At 45.0% G+C, this 20,598-nt stretch overlaps 1 protein-coding gene across 18 annotated transcripts in view; it reads right to left on the bottom strand.

Annotated features, from left to right (window-relative positions):
* Positions 1–20,598, bottom strand: part of Myt1l (myelin transcription factor 1 like) — a 409,971-nt gene that overhangs the window by 365,391 nt on the left and 23,982 nt on the right. For all 18 annotated transcript variants that reach the window (XM_076559626.1, XM_076559627.1, XM_016008078.3 and 15 more), the window contains exon 2: positions 6,458–6,553. The gene's annotated coding sequence lies outside the window, so the exon portion shown is untranslated. The remainder of the gene's footprint in view (positions 1–6,457; positions 6,554–20,598) is intronic.

Genomic DNA, 20,598 nt, shown 5'->3' with positions numbered 1-20,598 from the left:
AGTGGTCCCCTTAGGATCAGTCCTTTCCCACACACTGGCACAGAGTACATTCCTAGGAGGCAGAAACACCATGCATCAGTGCTCAGAGCAACACAGGGATGCTCTGGATGTACCTGCCCAGGGCAGTGACCATAGGAATCTCCAGGGTTGCAGAGCAAGCAGTACCCAGCACTAAGACCAGCCTGCTGAAAGTTTGAAGATCGCTAGGGAGTGAATCTGGGTTATAAGCAGGAAAAACAAACCTGGAAAAGACAATGGTGTCACTGCTCTGTGAGCACCAAGAGATGAGAATTACATAACAAAACTTTCCATCCACCCACTCCTGTGGTTGAAAATCAGAAGTCGTTCTTTCTGGTAGTTTAAATATTTTGCCTCTCATAAAGTTTTTTTTGTTTTGTTTTGTTTTTTAATAGAGCTGGCATCATGGCTCAGGGGATAAAGGCACTTGCAGCCAAGCCTGACCCTGGGACCCACGTGGTGGAAGGAGATAATTGATTCCTGCAAACTGACCTCTAACCTCCACAGGCATACCATGGTATGCATTTATACACACACACACACACACACACACACACACACACACACACACACACACACACACATACAATGTAACAAAAAAAACTTAAATGGTATCAAGACATACTAGAACACTAATCACGTGATTATGGGGTGAGTACAAAGAAGTAGGACTCAAATATAGATCTTTCTCCGTGTAAATGAAAAGGAGACAGGCAAGCCCGAAGTAAGACTAAGAAAGGAAAGGGGGAGGGAGGGAGGGGGAGGAATCGAGAGCAGTCTATTGAATTTTAAGTACTCACATGTCATTGGAATTTATTTGCAATATGAATTCATTTTTCTCCTGAAACCTTAGAACAGGGAAAGGGCCACCCTTAATTACCGTGTGAAAGGTCCTGGTTTCTATTTTCAGATGTGGATGCATTTTGTTCCAGGAGAGTTGGGCTTATTTTTTTTTCTAAAGTAATTTCTTTGACTAGGGGGAATAGTCTGAGAAAGGAGGTCTTGTGTAATTAAAGCATATATTTTTTAAAAAAAAAGAAACAGTCAACAGTAGCACCACCAGCACAGGTGTACAGACTGGATGAGCTCTAAGGATGCTACTGTGTCTGTCTGTCATACATGTAGATCCTGTTGAAGACCCCTCTCCTGCAAGCTCTCACATCACTCCTGCACATATCACTGAGAGATGGAACACACAAATGCATGGGAATGCCTCAGAAGAGCTTCCCAGCAAAGACCGATGAAGCCGGCTATGGCTAGGTCCAGGGGTCACTCCCTGAGACCTTCAGAACCCTTCCTGGAAACACCTGGCAAGCACAGGGCCAGGAACAGGAACACTGATGGTAACATATGGAGACAGGTATGCTACCCCACTAGAAGAACTACAATTTTGGATAAGAGCTGTGGGAGAGCGTCTCACATAGGACATGTGGCTCTGGGAACACATGGGTGTCCCCACAGTGGACTTCGGAGCTCTGCCTTAAAGGATGGCTGAACAGGATATTCAAGGGCAGGTGGTCATGCCAATGTGAGTGTGTGCGTTATTGCCGACAGGTGCAGCTGAGCTGGAGACCAGCCTATACAGTTCACTTGTGGAGCAGGGATGGAAAGACGTTCTACCGTATGCCTGGCTTCAGCATTGTAGTTGCTTCTGCTGATAGTCCATTCACAGGATACCCCAAAGCCCAGCACCCCAGTGAGGGGCTATGTGGATGTAGCTGAGGTGAGAATCTCATAGCTTGGAGAGGGGAAGTAGCTTTCTTGAGGTCATTGTGGGAACCAAGCTACTTTAGCCTACATGGTATTGATAAGAGTCAAACGTCAGACCATCTGGGAGGTCCTCCCCACTCTCCAGGGCCCTCTCTGTTTTCATCTTCACTATAGACACTTTCCACGTCACATGCTTTCCCAATGCCTGTTAGACAAATTTCGGCCACTCTGACACAGACATGCTCCTGGTGACCCCATGTCAGCCCGTCCTTCTGCACTAAGCTTCGCACAACAGCACATTTCTTTGTAGTTTATTCCCCTTGCTTCCACGTCAAGGGGAGGTCTCAGCTACCCGACTCTGCCTGCGCTGCTCCCTCCCAGCATCTCATCCTTCAAATCCATGCTTCGTGACCCCGCCCCCACTGACTGCCCTACTATTCTCGGCTGTGTCAGGTTGTGCTTGACCCACGGGCTGTGTTTCCTGTTCAGAGGGGCTTCCCACACCACAGCACACCGTGGACACTTAGCGCGAGTGCATTAGCACCATTAGGGGACTGCAGCCTCACAGGAGTCAAAACAATGACTGTTCCTGTTCGCCAGGGTCTGTCTATAGCCATTGTCCGTAAGGCACGGAGAACACAGAGCGCGCGACTTGCCTCCCCACACACCTCCTCTGAGAGCACCTGCCCAGCACATCTGTCATGCATTTCCCACACAACACAGCGGCAGCGGAGTGAGGTCCAGGTTGCCAGTGCCGCGTGAGGTTCCTTGTTGTTCCTATCAGAATCATTCAGCTGCCGTGACACAGATAAGGCAGCATTTGAATTTTACAGATATGGCAGCTACTAATTAATAAAGTCTTTTTTACAACGACGGGGAGATGATTTGACAAATGCAAGAATGGGAGCTCTGGCAGACAATCAAGTTGGGGTACAGACACCGCTGTCTGTTAATGTCTACCTCTCCCTGGTCACCTGGTCGTGATCGTGGTGCTTGTGCCTCTAGGACGGCTGTATTGTAGCCAAGTTAGCATTAGCTGCTGACCTGAGAACCAGAACTTTGGGGAGACTGGATTGCATCTCCACACTCACTCAGCACGGATTGCGAGTTGGTCCCTCTCCCCCTCTGCATATAGAGATATGCCTTCGAGTTTATATGCTGGCCTTATTCTCCCTCCCTTCCTCCCTCTACCTGGCTGCTTCTTTCTCATTTCAAGAGACAAAGCTTGTTTAACCAACATCCTTCAGGAAGCCCCCCACCCCACTCTGGACTGTCCATCAAGATCCACATGCCTGTCTCTCCAGAATTCCAGGGCTTAGCTAAACACATGGTGTTCACTATCTGTGTTTGTCTTTTATCTCATATGCTAAATTCTGTTTCATTTGCCAGTATCCTTAATCTCTACCCATCCATTCGCCTCCACACCTGATAAGGAATTCAGCAAAGCGGTTCTCAAAGGTAAACCTGGGAAAATTGTTTTGTTTTGTTGTTTGTTTGTCTGTTTTCTGCAGCAGGCAGGACAGTGGCTTCATGGGCTGTAAAAGTGACCTCACATCTGCAAGGGAAAAGAGCCAGAAACACTCACATAAGACAGGAGTGGAGGACAGTAAGAGCTGTCACTTGCTGCCTTTCAAACCTGCACTTTGCTGGTCAGTGAACAGGATGTTTATTTCTTGGGGGCTGTCATTGGTAAATTCCAAACTCTGGCTCCATTCACAGAATAGCTAAGAGTTTAAATAATGTGTAAAAGACTAATACTGCTAATAATAATAATAACAAAGAATGGCCATGTTACCTCCCTTCTTGGATTATAAAAGGGTTAAGAAGGAGTCCACAGCATAATCATAAAAAGTAGAGTTATGCACTCTTTGCAAGAAGAAGTTAAGTTGTAAAATAAAAATTAGAGATAGTTAAGTGTTTAAGGAAAAAAGTAGTGCTGTGGCTGATCATTCAATCCAAACATCATGGTTTGGGGAGAAAAATCCCTAATTTATCCTCACTAAGTTATTTTAAAAATACTAAATAGAAAAATATTATTTCAAAATACCACTAGAAGTCTATCCAACATTACACATGGCAAAAAGTCCTTTACTAGTTTAATTCTTCATTTGGCTTTAAAATGTAAAATTAATCAGTCTAAAAGAGAGAAAGTGAACACACAAGTCTGCACCTATATCAGAAGCAAGATAGCAGCCACATATAGTTCATCTGTGGCTTGTATGTAATGTGGTCCTGCAGTGTGTACACACATCAACTCCTGGATGCTCCATACAACCTTGTGGTACCCAGATTCATTTCATAGATGGGGAAATTGAGTCTCAGAGAGGACACTGATCCCAGATTTTCCAATATAGAAAACCAGGTTCTTCTGCATCAGCCCGGTGTCAACAGATATCTCTTACTGTCATGTGATTCCTCATTCACTGAAATATTTTCATATGAACAAACATTTATAGACAGGGAAACAACACGCTCCACAAACCTCTTGGCTAGTTCCAGTGCTGTCAGCTGGTCAATGCCACATGTATCTATAAATGATTATCGAACCACATCTACATGGAAGTAAACTCCAGAAATCATACCATTGTATCCTGAAATGTTGCAACAGAAACTCCAAGCATATAGACTTTGTCCTTCAACACAAGCATGGTGAGTGCTATGAACAGTCCCCCAAAATCTACACCATGATTCTGTAATATAGTGAAGATATCTTAAATAGTTGATGCTTTAAATTTAAGGATAAATATAATGTACTAACCTAATGTTTTCCTGGCTGTATTTTAGTATATGCATTTCCTATAAAGGAAAACAAGGAGGCAGTAGGAAGTTAAAGACGACATGTCCTTTTAAGCACAGGGTCAAAGACAGATAGGACACCAGGCAGCTGCTTCCGGAAGCCAGCAGACCTTGCCCCTTTCTAAAAGTTGGGCCTTCATCACAGACCCCTTCATCACATCCCCTGTAATGTCCATAAAGACTGCTTCTTACCTAGCTCTGAAGCATTCCTAGGGGTATCTGTGTCCCTCTGCCTGTCCCCAAGTCTATGTCCCTGTGACAGGCATCAGGGGAATCACTGGGCCATGTCATCTCATCCTTACTTCAAGCCACAGTGGCCCATGAACATCTAGCGTCAACCCTCTTACCATTTGTTTTAGCTGGTTCTTTAACAACCACGATGCTGCAGGACTTCTGCAGGCTCTGGGAGAGACACCTGAGCCCCTTGTTTACAATCCGAAGTTCATGATAGCATTTACTTTGCCAGTATTTCAAGGCTGCTCCTGAATGTGACTATGGCACAGAGTGTCCAGGGAAATACCTGTTCATACATGCAGAGCAGTGTCACGATTCTATTACTGAACATGAGCAAACAGCAAAAAGGAGAGGAATACTTACATGGGCATCTGAGAAGGAAGGATTTACTATATGAACAGTGAAGGGAATAAACAGCCAGAATTTTTGCCTTGTTTTGTTTGAGAAAGGATCACAGAGCAAAACTTTATGGAGTCTCAGGATGGATATCATGCACCATGGAAAAATGATGCTTTTAGAAGTGGATGTATTAATACAGAAAGAGGTGGAAAATAAAGAAGAAAATGTATAGAATGACATAGCCTGATTTAAAATTATACATGTAATCATAAGGAATTCTAAACCAGTATTAATGGTAATTATAACTGAACTGAGTTTCTCAGTGCATTTTTTATTTAAATCATTTAAAATATCTATTTTTTCTGTAGTGTGTATATACTAACCATATAAAGAAAACCGATTTTTAAAGGACTCTGTCTCTCTAGCCATTTGGTATCAGTGTAAATGGCAGCATTCAAGGACAACTGTGGATGACAAAGGTCTCCAAAGCAAGGGAAAGTGATGACATTACTCTCTTAACAAGTATGATTTTTGAAAAATTAAAAATTCTATAGTAAATAGAAAGCACTAAGCCTGAGAGATTGAAGGATTTCTTCCTTTCTCACAGCCTTGATGAGAAGTGAATTAGTCTTACTGAGATGAAGAGTGCTGTTCAGTCTCACCCATGCAGGCTTTGTGAAGAAGGCAGAACCCCAGAGGCCCTGGGTATCCACCACAATGTCATGATGGGGTGGGCAGGGCAATAGGTGAACTTCACATGCCTCCTGATTGTTGCCAAGCAATCAGCATGCTCCCATCTGAAGATGGATCAAGTCAGACACATGACTGCCAAAGATATAACCTTGTGGAAACAGGGTGCTGTGGGACCAAACAGCTGTGGGTGTAGCTGGTTGCAGTGAACTTGGTGTCTGGAGAGGGTATTGGTCAGGTTTCTGCCCCGGCAGGACAGACACTTGAGTTGAGGCACAATTGAAGAATGGAAGCAGCTCTAAGTTAGAAGACCCAGTATACATGTAAAGCACCAAGAGGAGAAAATCCAACTACTATGTAAAACATAGATTTACTTCATGGACAACATTCTTTCCTAGATTTGGCTTATTTCTGAAATATTTGGGATACAGACAATGATTTTATCATTGTAAATAGATAAGAAAAAGTCAAACATGTGAATTCAACAAGTGTGTTTAGTTGACTAAACATTGGCATAAGCATCTAAGCATTAGGCACAAAGACCAGTGTGAAGGAAGCTGACTCAACTGGCCTCATCTGAGCATGGCCACTGCTGTACCCCACGTTCTGCAGGTAGCACCTCCTAGCGCCTTCCTAATGAAACCACAAATTTCTATCAGAATGAACTTACCACACTCTGTGATTCCTCAGTTGTCAACACGGGCAGGGCAGAGCCCAGCTGAGAACTGCACACACCTGGACCTCAGCTGCAGCCTCTGTGTGACCCCTGCACAGGAGAGAAGAACAGAACATGGTTACTGAAGTCTTGTCTAAGATTCACTGAGCAAGGCCAGCTTCCTGGCAGCTTAGTCTATCTCGGTAAGTAAGTGGAGACTCTGCACCAGGGCTGCCTGCCACAGCTCATCCAAGGCACAGTCCCAGTGACAGGCTCTCCAGCTCCATTGGTTGCAGGTGGGGCGCTTCTAAACATAAAGGCAATTCTCTGCTAAAATGAAAGAGCCCAGGTCAGGCCTGGGGTCTCTGGTCTCCTTGTGAGGCCACCAACAAAGGGACCGGAGTCGGAGGCTCAGCTCCCCAGGGCTAGCCACAGGTGGTCACGTCAAGACAAGAGCTGCACCTGCTGGAGGGAAGAGGGCCCCAGGGTCCTGCAGTCAGCTTGTGTCTCTAAGGCCATGCCAGGACTGTCTCTTTGAAAAGAATAGCAGACAACTGAATAAAACAAAAGCAAAGAACCTGGGAGGGGCAAGGAAGTTTCTACTCTGTCTTGTGTTCTAGGCTCACATGAAACACTGAACTACGTGAAGAAAGGACACTTCCCATGGAACATTAATTCAGCTTTTTCCAACCATTAGCCAGAGTCATTCCAAATTTAGTTACTCCATGGGAGGAAAAAGAAACATATTTTTCTGTATTTCCAACTTTGTGCACAATCCTTACATACACCATCATGCCCTATATCCTGAGTTTGTGTGCACATACATATGCTTGCATATATGTGTGTGTGTTTGTGTTTGTGTTTGTGTATTCTCACACACGCATGTATGTGTGTGAATGCAAGGCCATTGTCCTTCTTCAGACACTTGTCCACCTTATTTTTTGAGACAGGGTTTCTCATTGAACCAGGAATGTGCCGAGTAGGCTATGCTGGCCGGTCAGAGTAGCCCCAAGTATCATCTTGTCTCCGCCTACCTTGGGCTATGATTACTAGCTTGCAGCAACACCCTAGCTCTTTTATACAGCTTCTGGGGAATCAAACTCAGGTCCTCATGTCTGTGCGGCAAGCACTTTACCAACGGCTCCATCTTCACAGTCAACGGTGTGCCCCCCCACCCCGTTATCAGCCTAACAGTGGTACCCCAAAGTCACGCTGTTTCTGAGGACATCAACTTCATAAACTGCTCCTCACTCCTTTGTCAGATACAGTTGCTCATGTGTTTGCTCCTTTCTCTCTCTTTTCTTTTTTTCCTGAAATACCATTTAACTGTTCCTTTTATGCTTGGATGACTCAAAGCAGTAAAGCCCTTTGCTGCCAAGCCTGAAGACCTGACCTCAATTTTTACCCCCAGAACTCTCTCATGTGGTGGGAAAAAGGAACCAACTCCCACTAATGATCCTCCGGCCTCACACCAGTGCCATCCCAGGTGTGTCTCAAGGCACCCCAAGATAAACGAACAAATATATGTAATGAAACAACTTCAGGTAGCTGTGAAGAGTGTACGACATTTCAGATATTGAAAATACTGACTAAACCCCATGACTGAGTCAAGTATGGTGCGCTCTGCAGCTGTCACTGAGTGTCAGGAGCATCCCAGTACACAGTGCGTGTGTAAGAGTGTGAGAGAGAATGTGGTGCGCGTGAGTATGCAGAGAGTGTGGTGCCTTAATGATGATGATGAATTCAAGAAACGCCAGGGAACAGGGGTCAGTCTCAGTCTTTCTTAAAAACAGGCCTAAAGTTACAGATATTTAGCTAAGACAGAGAATGTACTAAGTAAAAGCACAAGGTAACACTGACATTTGTGGTACACACGGGGAAAAAAAGGAAACGGAGTGTGAGTGTTAGCAGTAACTCGGCAAACTTGCTTTGGTTTCCCCCGAGTATATCCATATTCTGGATGAACAGTACTTAGTTCAAACTGCCTTTAAATGGACATGGTTGTGCTCACCTGTATGGATCTCATCCCTCCTAAACAGAGCACAACTGCAGCATTTCCTCACCATCTTCAACCTCTTCACCACAGTATTTCTTTCTCTGACTGGCCAGGACATACTTCTACAGAACCAGAAGGTCCACTCAGTGGCCAGGGATCAGAAATAGAGAGTATGTACAAGTCTAGCCAGGTGTCATGTTCCTGAGTCCTCACAGCAAGGTAGGGGTACCAACATGCCAACCCTGCAGATGACCTGAGACCCTGAGGAACTGGCTTAGCTTGTCAGTGCAAACGTTGGGTTTGAATCCTGATGGTTTGACTTCTGAGTACAGCATCTTTACCACCCCCACACCTAACCCACTACACCACTCATCAGAGAAATCTTGGAAAGAACTGAGCAAAGCGTGCTTAGTTGTTTGGGCACCCATAGTCATGCTGATGCAGAGTACACCGAAGAGAAAGAATGCCCAAGACCCCACTCCTCACCTTCAGATTATCTGAAGCCACCGTATCATTTTAATAGGCTGGGTGATTGTTATAGGAAGCCTAGTTTCATCTTGTTTTTGTTACTGTCAGTACCTACTGGTGCTTGTAACAGCACATATGGACTCCTACAGCGTCCTTCGTTTCTCCTGAACCTTGCTGCTCTGAAGGCTCATTAAAAAGGTTCATGTTACATACAGTGAGCTGGATTCAGAGTCCCACAGAGCCACACCTAGATGCCCTGACTGAAGACATCCTTGTTCATTCGTGATGCAAGCCCCTCTAGCCAGGCCCAGCAGCATGGAGTGTATATCCCTCTTAAAGTTGATAGCTTCTTCATCAACAATTAAACCATGTCATTTTTTTTCTCCTAGAAAATCACACTTTTATGAACGTTCCACCCTTTGACATAAGCTACTGTCTTGTTTACTAATTTGGTTTTTCTGTAGTGTTCTCTGACCCAAGAATCTTGGTCCCCAAAGGAGGTCAGAAAGGGACTGTGGCCCCTGGCATAGGGTATGGCAGGCAGCCATAGTATATCCAACTCAGGCTGGCACATCGGGTCCTGCCTCTGCATCTGACGCTGGAAGCTTGTTCTTTGCAAACTTGTTTATTTTTTCACATTTCCCCTGCTATTACACCATCTTCCTTCACATTTCAAATATGGTGGTTTGGTAGTGGCTCATACAACTTTTTTAAATGCCATATATTTACTGATTTTTTTTTTACTTCTTTCTGGCTAGTTTTATAGTGGTGAGCCAGTTTCACACACATCTATGGAAAATCTGGGCTTTGAGAAGTCAATACAAAATATCTGCCAATATATGAACACAGAGCAGCGGCCAATGGCAACACCATAAAGCCTCGCCAACTGGTTCCACCTGTGGACTCCAGCAGCCATCCCTCTCAAAGATGATCTGTTGATGCCACCCAGAGAATAAAAGCAGCCAAACAAGATGACCCCAGACCCTTTCTAGATGAGGAGGGTGTGGGTATGATATTTTGCAGCATTTGATCTTGGGTGGCTGTGTGACTTTCTTAGTATTGTCTAAGGACATGAAAAGGGAAATTCTTTCAATGTAGATCCAATTATGAGTTTATAGAGCCAGAAGCCACAGCTCCAGTCCTCCTCACCTGCACCAGGCCTTAAGTGAATGCCACTTCAACCTACTCTAAGGGCAGATGGTGCTGAGAGGTCATTTGTCCCCTGGAGAAGACATTCCTCAGATGGATTCGAGACCCCATAGGAGTCAGGATTCATGTTCTGACACCTTTCAAGTGGCCTGGACAATTTGTCATCACCACAAGCCAGGCACACAGTCACAAGTGACAGTACGTGACCTCAGTGTATAGGGGTAAATCAGGAATTTCTGATCAATATGCAGTCTTAGGCAGCTTTTAGATGAACCACATATCTACCTGAGTGCTTGAGATCACACTGAATGGTGGACAGAACACAAATGTTTTGAGGATCACATGGGCAGAGTGGCCCTAACAAGCTCTGCTTTTGTTGATAAAATGTTTCTTTATGCATTGGAATGGGCAACCATTCTGCCCTACCCCAAACAAGGGTTACATTTGAGGACAGCAGCAAGAAACAGTTGTGCTGACTTGGTTTGTGAGACTTAAGGATATAATTTTAAAGAAATGCAACAAGATGTGAGGTAAAGAGACCAGTGAAGTGAATCATTCAAGCCAAACTCCTCACCATTATGTACACCAACACCAAACAGAGGGAAAGCTCCTATTTGTGTGCACGTACACACACACACACACACACACACACACACACACACACACACACACACGGTGTGGGAGCAGACAGTACTGAGATTTGGTATATCACAGTCACCTGGGGATCCATTAAACTACCCAATAACTAATTTCAGGCATCTGATTTGACTGGGCAGATATGTTTTAACCAAGAGGACTGAGGAGATGATTCAGTTGGTCAAGTGTTTGGCACACAAGCATGAAGACTTGAGTTCAGACCCTCAACAGAGACATAAAAACTTGGGTTTGGCAGTAAACACCTGTAATATCAGCACCTGGGAGGCAGAGACTGGCCAGCCAGCCCAGGGGTGATAAGTGATCTCTAATAAGTGATCTTCAGGTTGAGTAAGAGATGATGTCTCAAAATATCAGGTGGAGAGAGACTGAGGACACCAGATGCCCATCTCTGGCTTCCATGTGCACAGTGTACAGTACACACACACACACACCACTTGGCTCATGCACACATGTGTTCGCACAAGCTCCCCAGGTTGTCCCAGGGGACAGACTGGGCTGAGAGTCACTGCTCTGCAGCTTTCACGGAGAGAGCTCCGTAACAAGCAGAGTGTCCTCCACCACAAGAAAAAAGGTAAAACCCAAGGACAGACACACTCCGTGCCCCACATCTGGGATGCTGTGGTACCACTGCAAACCTTCAGGAGACCTCTCAGTGACACTTCAACTGGCTCACTTATGGTTGAACTCAAAGAAGCAAAATTCAGAGCATGCACAAGACATCAAAACAAACTAAGAAACACTGTAGCCTAGGCTGGCCTTGAACTCATGGCAAGGCAATCCTCCTGTCTCAGCCTCACAGTTGTCGGATTGCACGTATGAGGCACCACACCTGACTGTCCTTGGATTTTATTCACAAAGCTATAGAAGAACTCTTTCTCCTGGATACACACCAGTGTTTTTTTTTTTGTTGTTGTTGTTGTTTTTGTTTTTAACTTAAATCCCTTTATGATATAAAATAGTGTGCCCTGGGCTCATGACAGTGAGATGCTAACACTGTGATTGCACATTCAGTGATAACATTGTAAATCTCCATGCCCACCATTCCAAAGGACTTAAGCCAGCACCAGCTTGTTCTTGTAAAGAGTCAGAGTAGGTGATGGTAGTTGCTGAGAGGTGAGCGCTCAGCCCAGAAGGTGGAAGACTTTGTCCTAAAGAAGCTCACTGCAGACAGAGAATGCAAACCAAAGGGTGGTATTATTTGCTAATGTATTGAATGGGAGAAAGCCCTTCTCTTTTGATGGGAGAAGTCTGTGTGGCTGAATGAATGTGTGTGTGCTGCTATGGAAAGTTTTGGCTGCAGGTTACCAGCAGAACCAGGTGGATGGCTTCTGCCCAGGGATGCTCCCACACTATCTTTTTTTTTTTTTTTTTTTTTTTTTTTTTGTGGTCCTGGTGTCAACTCCTGCCTAGGAGCAGTGGCCTGCACCCCAGGTATCCAAAATCATTCTCATCATCACTATAAGGAATTGTCTGCATTTGGGGAGCACCTCCCAAAATGTGTAAAACTGCAGAGTTAATACCCAGCACCCAAGCAAGCCCGAGTCCTTTGTGCGGGTGCTGGTGCCCTATGTGGAGGAGTGAGAGGCCCTGTCCTTGTTGACCTGGCCCATCCTGCCCTACTGCCTTGCTCTCTGCTTCCCCCTGTTGGGGAAGAGTGAGAAGCAGGGAGCTGAGTAGAAAGCAAGCAAGGAGCCAGTGTGTCCAGACAAGTGAAGGCTCTGCTGCTGACCTCCGGCAGGAAATCCCTGCAGAGTGGTGTGGAGAAGGGGCTTGCAGCTGAAGGCACTACCTTATAAAGCTTTGTGCGTAATTGCGTCCCAGAAGAACACGCTTACATTAATAATGAACGTATCAAGTATTCCTGCATTCCAATAACCACAAAATCTGTTTTCAGCCTGACATGGCAGCTCACACCTGTCATCCAAGCACTTGAGAGACCAATGTGGATGTAAAAGAAGAGAAGGGAAGGAACCAGGGGTATATCATTGTTACTGAATCTTGTTCTCCATGAGAACATTTGCAAAGCCTGCTCTCAGGAAAAGCTTAAGGCTGCCTGGGGGGAAATCAAGACCCCAGGAGCCAGATTCACAGCTGAGAAGTTACCCAGAAACAGTGGGTGCAGAGGATACAAGGCCTGCTCAGTGGTGCAGCTACAGAATTGTGGCTGAGATTAGATGCAATAGGCCTTGCCCCATGCTTTCTGTGGCAGCTGTGGCATCTCATGATCGGAAGGGGGTAAGAAGAATAAGGACAAGGGGCCAAAACAATACCCATGTGTGTTTTTAGGGGCTGCTCACCAAGAGATCTCAGAAAAGAAAGAGAGTTAAAGACTTCAGAGCAGTGCCCCTGGAGCCCGGCTGTCAGAGAAATGAGCTTTCACTTCTGACATGCCCACGGATTCTAAGCGATGACATGCACTGTCATTCCAATATGCAGAAATGAGAGGGCCAAGAGAGCTGGATATAAGCATTGCTACCTTCACATGGCTCAGGCTTCTTAGACAAAGGACGGAGTTAAAGGCATGCAGGAACAAAGCGCACCAATATTGAGAAGATGCTTTTATTTTTTTCAGCTGTGGCAGAGCCAGCCTCAACCCTGAGGCTAACCCAACCCTCTTGAGAGTCCATGGATGCCCCTGTACTCAGCCTGGGGGCAGGCAAGAAGACCAGCCCACAGGTGCCCAACTGGCCACAATGCCTCCTCCTGGCTCACCTTATGTCAGACAATTTCTTTTGTCTTTTAATGCATAAACTCAGAGGGGAAAGTATAAGACAAGGTTATTAGATGGAACTTAAGCTTCTTATGGTTTGAGTCTAAGAATCACAGCATGCTGAGGTCATTTCTACCCAGAGCTGTCAGCCTTGGGAGCTGAGGACTACCCATCATCTCTGCCGGGGATCAAATCTTCAAAGAGCATGAGATAAACATAGGTGGAGAAAGAGGGGAAGGGAGGAAACCAAGCTTCATTCTGTTGGGTATCTGCATTTCCAGTGTAAAATATACAGTCAGTGTCACTCTCAGGCCAGGATGGGTGAGGAGACTGGGAACTCTCCCAGAGACAGAAGAGACATACTGGGGACAGATGCTAAAACAAGGCAGCTGCTGTTTCGGTCATGTGACTCTGCTTCTGAAGTTCGTTATTATCCAAGCATGTCCAGGGATTACATGAACTCCTATCATGTTCTCAAACTCACTCAGTAACAGCCCGGTTGTCCTTGTTGAATATTTTAGACAGGCTTCAATTTAGAAAGAATGGGGGAAGCCAGTTGGCAAGAAGCAAGAGCCTCTGAATTTTGACTGGAGCAAAATAAACTTCATCCAGAAGTCTAACTTGATACCATGCTTCCTTCATCAGTTCCGCTGTGGTCAGGAAGCCTCCTTGCAAACCTCAGCTCAAGACAGTAAACCAGGGATAGAGAAGAGGAAAGGGAAGGAGACAATCTTCCAAACAGGACTATCTCTGTGTTACAAATGAGAACAAAACTGGCTTAAATATGCTTTCATATTTTATCACCATATCTCTTCTTATCAGCAAGGGTGACAACATCCAAGTCACAAGGAAACATGAACAGAGGTATAATGATGCTGCCAGGCCTTAGGGCATCATTTGCCTTGTAAACAAGTCAGTTGCAAAGTCCTTGTTGAAAACCTTAGCATACGCACACATAGCATTATGCTGGTTATCATGGGACCTATGGTATCATCATATCACATCAATCATATCATCATATCATATCATATCATATCATATCATATCATATCATATCATATCATATCATATCATATATCTCAGCCCTGAAGAAGCAAACTTTACAAATAGAGGAGCAATCTATGAAGGCACTAGAACTTAATAGGGTACAATGAGAGCAATACCCTCCCCTGGGCATGGCCTCCTGATGCAGCGCCAAGTGAAGGCCTGGTACCTCTTCATTCATCAGAATATCTGAGGGCTCTGAGGTAGCCACAGATTAGCTCAGGAAGGAGAAGGGCTAGGTAGGGCTGGGCAGGAGCAGTGCTCTCAGGTGAGAGAAGAAAAGCATGCTTTAGACAGCAGGCTTTGGTTCATACTGCAGGAGCAATGGCGGCATACCAAGAATCCCAAGGCACTCTGGGAAATGCATTTTTGTTTGTTGGTTTGTTTGGTTTTTCAAGACAGGGTTTCTTTGTATAGCCCTGGCTGCCCTGAAACTCGCTCTGTAGACCAGGCTGACCTCTAAATCAGAGATCTGCTTCCCTCTGCCTCCAGAGTACTGAGATTAAAGGCATGCACCACCACCACTGGGCCGAGAACTGCATTTTGTAACTTGATAAGTTGCATGCTGTGAGACAACCAAGCTAGATGATGTCTTTCATCATTAGCTCTTGGCGCATCCTATTTAGCATCAAGGGGGAAGGAAACTGTCCTCTAATGAAGAGAGAGGGGAAGCACAAAAAGACTCTGTCCCATTAGCTATTTTACTGTCAATGGGTGGAAACTCAAATACCCTGAGCCAAGAAATTTAGGAACTGAGCAAGGTGTGCAAAAATCCAACAGGAGACAGAAAATGCAGTAAAGATTGTTCCCGCTTTGGAGGCCTACAGCTAAGTCACAGCCGGGGGGGCACCCCGAGTGGTCAGGGTCTGGAGGCTCCGCTGTCCAGACTTCTGGGGCTCAGGGGACCTGACATCCTGGGAGTACCCACTCAAAACAAATGGGGAAACTCGTCACCTGCTCATTGGTCCCACTCTGAGGGTTTTAGATTCATTTTAAAAGAAGGAATGAAATTCATGTTAACAGCTATTTCCATTTTGAGGCTCTCCCACCCCCTTTTTTCCCCCCAAGAAATTAAAAGGAAATATCTTTGTGACTGGTATTAAGATGTTTGTCTGCAATGGGTTGTACGTGTTTTCCTCTTTCAAGAAGCACTGTCTGGCTAATGTCATGAGCTCATCAGGAAAGGGGGATACAGAGTGAGAGTGAGGAGCTTTGCTGGATGTAGTCACTGATCAGGTCTTGGGTACCAGAGACACAAGGAGGCACATTGCTTGTGTTGCTGCTGCTGCCTATGGTGCTGTGGATATCCTGGGGAGCTCCTTCAGTGGAACACAGCTTGTGGCTGCTTTGTTCAGAGGAAACTCCACACTCAGCAGCATTAGAGAGGTTTTGCCTCTCTACTGGCGGGTTGGGCAATGCCAGAGTATCCTCATACCCGACCCGGTGTGGGCAGGAATGTTAACAGCCTAGTGGCATCTCAGGGGAAAGGCAATATAACTATCAATTTAGTCAGAGGCGGTACCCAGAGTGGGGACCCTGGATACCCCTTCACATGTGCTCCAAGATAAGACACTTCCAGGTACCAAGTGGGGAGCTGGGCTGCACTCAGGACACTGACCCCACTGCCATAGTCACCATGGTAATCTCATACACGCAGTGCCTTCTGCAGACAACCAAAGCATCTGAACTAATTTCCTCCAGACAGGTTTTCAAATCCCTAACCTTCAGCACAGGCATTCCCTCCACCCAGCCAGCAGCTGCACACCACTCAGAACACTCCAATGCCTCAGCTCCAGAAGGTTCCAGGGATTGCTCAAGGAAGAACAAATGTGTTGTCTTGCGTAGCAGGAACTACCGCCCCCTTCCTCCTTCCTGCTACCATATGAGTGGTTTCCCAGGAGGGAGGGAGAGAGGCTAAAAAGAATGTGGCTGTCTTTAGGAGTCTTCTAAGCAAAGAAAAGGATCCCTGGGTTTGGGTAAAGCATAACATCTCAGGGCTCCCTCCTCATCTCCAGAGTGGTGCTTACAAAGCATTTGTGTGCCCTTCCTTCTTACCCCTATCCACCTCAATCCCAATGTCTACACCACTCGGTGGGATAAGATGTGAGAAGAAAGTAGAGCTAGAGCTGTTGGGGCTAACTCCACAGGGAAGCACAGAACAGCAAAGGCCCACAGGCTGTCCTTAACATGCTCCCAAGTATTCATCCTAATCACCAAGCCTATGGACTGAATACAAGTGAGGTCAGAATTTGGGTCACAACAAAACCAGAGACAACATTTCCCAAGCAATGGTGCACACACAGCTTTTCAGTAACCATCTGCTAAGTCAATGAAATGAGAGGAACCAAGACAGACTTTGAATCCACAGCTAAAGGTATCCCTCCTCTAGAAATAGTGACATGAGACCTAGGCGATAAACAACTCCATGCAAAATCATTTCATAAAGCCCAAGTAGCTGTAGTCGTCTGGTACACATCTATTAGAATAATCTTTGAGAACAAGGCATGCTTCCATTTAAGAACTGCCTTTGTCAGCTGCCATAGAGGAGAAGGTTATGATGGTATGAGGCTTTATAAGCTTTTATAACAAAGTAAATTCTCAAGGATATAAATCAGATTCTGTATTTTAAAAAGAAACACCTTAAATACTGTGATGGCCTTAATTATGGGACAACACAAGAAGGGGACCATGCCCAAGGAAGCAAAAGTGTAGGGGAGGCTTTCCTACACCAGCCTCACCATTATGAAACCTAAACATAGATTTTCATAGGACACAGAGCTTTCTCAGCACTTGCAAGAGATTTGGGGCAGTCACCATCTCACTCAGGCATCAGTTATCCCGAGTCCACTGCAAAGGGCCATGGCTTGTTCAGGAGCAGTGCATTCTTCCCCACAGGGGCACCAAGAATTTTACTGAGGTAAAACAGCCACTGACTGTGGGAAGTCCTGGCACTGCTTGGCGCAGACATGCCCACAGTCTCCCCAAATCATGCCTCTGCTCAGTGATTCACAAAGGGTTCCTGTGGGCGGGTCCCTGTGGGAGCAAGCCTTGAGCTCAGCTGGAGCAATTGGAGAGGGAAGCCTCACCTGTGATTGCCAAGTGACTGTGTCATAGTCAGGATCTTGAGCCTCCGTGTGCATAGAGGGTGCGGGGCACTGGGTCTGTTTGGGGAGTGAGGTCTGCTGTTTCGCTGCGGTGCACAGACTCAGAACACAGCTTTCATCCCCTCTGCAGGCCCCCTTCCCTTGTTCACCAACCAACACACTGTTTGGGCTTCCTTCAAGTGAGGCAACCATCATCAGTGAAGTTGGAAGTTCAAAAATCTCAAGTTGCTAATCATCTAGTTTTCCTCAGCTTTATTTAGAACTGATCAACATATCCCTTAAAACTGACAGTAGGGGATTCCTGAACACGGAAGCTATAGGATATTTCCTTTCCAGGTGATTATTTTTTTTAAACATCCAACCCCAATCACAACCCAATGTCATTACAATCTTAGCTTGTCAGATTCCTATGTTTTGGCTCTAGATTTTTTTTTCACTTGCTTACTGATGTACTTTGTCCTTTTAATTAACTTTAGAGAAAAGTAGGGGTGGGTTGGGGTAATGTTATTTGGTACAGCAATGCCTTTGGCATGATTCCCAAGTTGTTTAACCTGGCCTGAAGTCAGTTTACCATTAGGAAGTGAGATGCCAAGACAGGCAGCATGCGGTTAGATCAGGGGACACAGCAAAACAAGATTTGTACAAATCAGAAATTCAAAATACTCATATGGAAGTATTTGTCCTCTGTATAACAACTACTTAGAAGTTATGGAAAGTCAAAGCATTTGTTCTAACCTGGAGATGTTCAAATATGTGTCTACAAGGCATGTGGAAGTGTGGACCATATTTTGTTTCTTGAACAGTTACTGGACCTCAGAGGAGTGTTATTCTTAACAGCTAATTTTCAGGCTTGTATAATCAATTTTAGGTAATATGAAATTGTCCACAGACAGATCTTGCTGAAGTCCAATGTAGGGTAAATGTTACAAGATCTTTCTCTTCATTTCTCGTGAATGAAGAACATACCTTCCTCTGTGTGTATGTGTGTGTGTGTGTGTGTGTGTGTGTGTGTGTGTGTGTGAGAGAGAGAGAGAGAGAGAGAGAGAGAATGTAGCCACATCCTCTCAGTTTGAACAATATATTATAAATAAAACGGATCCTTCCAAATAGTAGTAAAGTATTAAATTTCTTAGTATGGTGAGTTTTAAAGGATTTTGCTCAATGTCTGGCAGCATGGGATGGGTTCCTCTCTCCGATGTCACCGGTTTCAAACTTGCCTTGACCTGCATACAAAGAAGGCCCAGGTTCTCTAACCCCTGTAGGCTCTAGGGACCATCAGGACCAGGACTGATGTATGTCCTCTGGTACAGCAGAGCTGACTGTGCCCTTCTTATTGGCTGTTCTTGGATATATATCCCACCCACAGGGACCTAGGCATGCCATTCTTCTCTTTCTACTCAGAGAGGAACTCGAGGCTGCGTCACATCCATCAGCTGGGTTCTGTGAGACAAGCCTGGCCCTGGACCATTTGCACCTCCTTGTCTTTTCTTCTTACTGACTTCCCTCTTTTCTTTGTCTACTGGTCTCTCTGTCTGCCTCTACTTTCCTTCCTTTCTCCCTTCTTCCCTCCCTCCCTCCCTCCCTTCCTTCCTTCCTTCTTTTCCCCTGCTTTCATTTTTTCCTTGCTGTAAAGAAACTGCATTTGATGCAGACATGTTGGAAATTACCCTTTGGTCTCCTGGATATCCCATGTCACATACATGGGTGGACAGATTAATTTTTCATCACTTTATTATTTATTAAGTCTTCATCTCATACTTGAGCTTTACCAGGTACCGCATGACACATTGCTCTCAGTACTTGTTTGTTTTTTGTTTTGTTTTTTTTTTTTTTGATGAAGAATAAAACAAGATTGGAAGGCTATATAAACCATTCTAAGAGTTTTTCTTAACTGGAGGTAAGGAAACATCACAGAGATCTAAGTGATGTCCAAGCAAAAGCATTTGAACCTGTACCAGGCACTAAGTTAAATCCTACTGATACAATTATAGAGAAGGTGTACTTTGATCTTCTATGAATGAGGCATGAGTACATGTACATGGGTTCCTCTTTGTTCTCCAAAGTGTATGTCCACATGGGATAACACTACCTTCCTTGGTTGCTGTGTCAGCATAAATGAGCATCACTAGCAGTGCAGAACATTCCTACATGGAAAAGAAACAGACTGTACAGCATTCTCTCCACAAGTCAGAAACATAGACATGACACAGTGAAGGAGAAAGTCATCCTGCAAGCAGGTAGCCAAACTGGAAACCCAAAGGTAAGGATAAAAAAAAGGAATTAGCTAACCAATCAGCCAGTAACTGTTGTCTAAATATTCGGAATGTTTTGGACCAATAGATAAAATCTGCACAGAAATGATGCTGTCTGTTCTCCACTGTGAATCTGGGTATTTATGCGCAGTGAGCTTGGAAGTGTGGGACCACGTTCCTTAGAAATGAGGAGGAGGAGGGGCTGCCAGACTTCAAGACAAACTTGACTGAGATGTCAAATTGCAGAGACTGTGCCTGCCACTAAATATGCTGATATATGCACATCCCCGTGGCTGGTGTCTGCTCACAATGAACAATGAGTTCTTTCCATCCTGGAAAGAGCAACAGCTCTATGTGTTCAAGTGACTGGGACTGAAAAGAAAGTAGAAAACGGATTGAATGCTTGAACTGTTAAAGAATTGAAATGGAATCTTTGTCTCACCTAAAACTTTGCTGAAATCAAGATTGAAAATTAGATTGCAGACATGGTAAAATTTAAGCATGATCTGACAGATGAACCAAGTCCTCGAGGAGTCTGTTGACTGCTCAGGGTTGCTTGCAAGGTCCCTCAGTCATCGTCTGAACTAAATCCCTTTATTTCCATCCATTCAGTATGTCATTCAACTTACATTTCCTGGGTATCTGCTATTACATGGGTAACCAGGCTCACTCTCAGGCACATGTTACAAACAATATAACAACATCACAAATGACCATCTTCAGTACTAGAGTTTTCAGAACTTCTTTTGTATCAGAAAGAAGTCCTGTGATATCTC

Source organism: Peromyscus maniculatus, chromosome 22 (genome assembly GCF_049852395.1).
Source record: "Peromyscus maniculatus bairdii isolate BWxNUB_F1_BW_parent chromosome 22, HU_Pman_BW_mat_3.1, whole genome shotgun sequence".
Taxonomy (NCBI): domain Eukaryota; kingdom Metazoa; phylum Chordata; class Mammalia; order Rodentia; family Cricetidae; genus Peromyscus; species Peromyscus maniculatus.
This window is presented reverse-complemented; position numbering and strand designations above follow the sequence as displayed.